The sequence below is a fragment of the Sciurus carolinensis genome, unplaced genomic scaffold (genome assembly GCF_902686445.1).
Source record: "Sciurus carolinensis unplaced genomic scaffold, mSciCar1.2, whole genome shotgun sequence".
NCBI classification, from domain to species: domain Eukaryota; kingdom Metazoa; phylum Chordata; class Mammalia; order Rodentia; family Sciuridae; genus Sciurus; species Sciurus carolinensis.
This window is the reverse complement of record NW_025920147.1, coordinates 341,269-344,394: the sequence shown is the minus strand read 5'-3', so window position 1 is coordinate 344,394 and position 3,126 is coordinate 341,269.

Genomic DNA, 3,126 nt, shown 5'->3' with positions numbered 1-3,126 from the left:
TATGACTCTTCAGCAATCATTATAACTTTATATAAAATTTTTATGTGTAAACATGTAACAACATATAAGTACATTACATGTCTCTGTGTAAGTTTTCTTCATAAAGGCTGAGAATAAACTTTTATCATTCTTTTAAATCAATATACATCTAGTGCCCAGTAGATAGGAGGCACTTACTAAAAATACATGGAGTGAATAGAAGAATAAACTTAAGGGAAAATGTACCCAGACTCTACAGAATTATTTTATTCTGATTTAGTTGGCGTCAGGTTAAGAATAAGCACAGAGGGATCCAAGATGGCAGACTAGAGGGAGGCTGCATTCCTTGGTGCTCCATAACTCCTGTTTCAAGCAGAGGATATCTGTTTCTTGGTGAGGCAGTTTTGGCTGCTTATCGATCCCCTGCTGTTTACCCCATTTGTCTGCTGTGACCACCTGCAGTCTGCCAGCATATGGATGCCTTTTTGGAGTGCAGATTGCTCACTGTCAGGGCACCTATCATCTGCCATTTGCCTGCCTCTCACCTGTCCACCTGCCTGCATTACACCTATCCATCAACCCAACACACGAGGTTCACTCCCAATCATCCGACAACAGTCAGCAAACTGATCGTCCGACCACCAGTGGAGCACCAGCTGCCTGCTGTTGCCTGGAAGTTCTCTGTCACAGTACCTGCAGGCTTGATTACATGTGGACTGCCTCCATTTTGAGAAAACAGCCAGGCCCCATAGGACCCCGGGCTGGTCTGACTGAGCTCCATCTCCAGGATCCCTCAGCTCCACCGATACACTCCCTGCCTCTGGGACCCTCACATTGACTGACTGATCCCTGCCGCCAGGACCCCCAGACCAACTGACTGCAACCAGCCTCCAGGATTCCACAAACAACACACCTGACCTCCAGGAGCCCTGCCTGACCAACTGCATCTGCCTCCAGGACCTCCTGCTGACCATGGCAACATCCTGAGCTGCAGCTCCCCATTTTCCAACACATTTCAAAGCCAGAGCAGCCATCTTGGATAATCCTGGAGCGGTAGCTCCCATCTTTAGATGGGACAAAACCCATCCTGAGAAGTCTGCTAGAGGCTTGAAGCTTATTGTCAGGTACCTCTCATGTGTCAGGCTACTGAACACTGGCATTACTATATGTCTGTTATACTGTAGATTTTCTTTTTTCTCCTTATTGAAAAAACTTAAGCTTTTATTTCTTTACTTTTCTTGCTCTCTTTTCCTTTGTTTATCTGGTCCCTCAGAGTCTCTTTCTCCCTTTTTTGCATGCTAACATCCAATTTCTTTTGATTACACTCTCACCCTTTCTAGTATCTAGAACTTCTGTATATTCTTTTCTTATCCCATTAACAGCCACATTCTACATCCCTCTGCATCTACTTTGTCCTCCATTTGAAACTTCAGACCTTATTGCAAATCTGTTTGTTTTACTGAAGATAATATTTGAACTCATTCTCTTTATTATGACAATTTTATCATTGTCCTCATAGGGGCTATTTGGTCTAGGATTGCATAGTGTCTGAAATGGGCACTGCTAATATTAAAGAAAGGGTTTTGGAAACCTATAGGGCCACTATAAGCCTATAAGGGGGAAATCTGCAATACCCCAGAGATCTGCACTGCTAGAGGGAAGATACATGAACAACATGAAAAAACAAGGGAAGAAAATGATACAAACAAATCTAGATTCTATAATAATAGAATCCAATGAGAGTATGGTAGAAGAAATGTCAGAAAAGGACTTCAGATTATATAGGATTAAGATGATTGTCGCAAGCAAAGGATGAGATAAGAGAGCAAATGCAGGCAATGAATGATAATACCAATAAGCTGAAAGAGCAACTGCAGGAAGCAAAAGATCATTTCAACAAAGAGATAGAGATTCTCAAAAAAAAAAAAAAAAAACCAAACGGAAATCCTTGAAATGAAGGAAACAATAAACCAAATAAAAAACTCAATGGAAAGCTTCACCAAAAGACTAGACCACTTGGAAGACAGAACCTCGGACAATGAAGACAAAATATTTAATCTTGAAAATAAAGTTGCCCAAACACAGAAGATGGTAAGAAATCATGAACAGAATCTCCAAGAACTATGGGACATCAAGAAAAGACCGAATTTAAGAATTATTGGGATTGAGGAAGGCACAGAGATACAAACCAAAGGAATGAACAACCTATTCAATGAAATAATATCACTAAATTTCCCAAACCTGAAGAATGAAATGGAAAATCAAACACAAGAGGCTTACAGAACACCAAATGCACAAAATCACAACAGATCCACACCAAGGCACATTATCATGAAAATGCCTGACATTCAAAATAAAGATAGGATTTTGAAGGCCACGAGACAAAAGCATCAGATTACATATAGGGGGAGACTAATACCAATAGCAGCCGACTTCTCATCCCACACTTTAAAAGCTAGAGGGGCCTGGAACAATGTATTTCAAGCTCTGAAAGAACATGGTTGCCAACCAAGAATCCTATATCCAGCAAAACTTACCTTCAGATTTGAAGATGAAATAAAATCCTTCCATGATAAACAAAAGTTAAAAGAATTTACAAATAGAAAGCCTGAGCTACAGAATGTTCTCAACAAAATATTCCACGGGAGGAAATGAAAACAACAATGGAGGTCAGCAAAGAGAGGAACTACCTTGGAGAAAAACTGCTCAAAGGAGAAACCAAGCCAACTTAAAAACCAAAAATAACCCAAATGACTGGGAATACAAATCATATCTTAATAATAACCCTGAACGTTAATGGCCTAAACTCATCAATCAAGAGACATAGACTGGCAGAATGGATTAAAAAGAAAGACCCAACAATATGCTGCCTGCAAGAGACTCATCTCATAGAAAAAGACATGCACAGACTAAAGGTGAAAGGATGGGAAAAACCTACCATGCACATGGACTCAGTAAAAAGAGCAGGGTTTCCATCCATATATCAGATAAATGGACTTCAAGCCAAAGTTAGTCAGAAGGGATAAAGAAGCACATTTCATACTGCTTAAGGGAAACATAAATCAGGAAGACATTATGATAGTAAATATTTATGCCCCAAACAATGGTGCATCCCTGTACATCAAACAAATCCTTCTCAATTTCAGG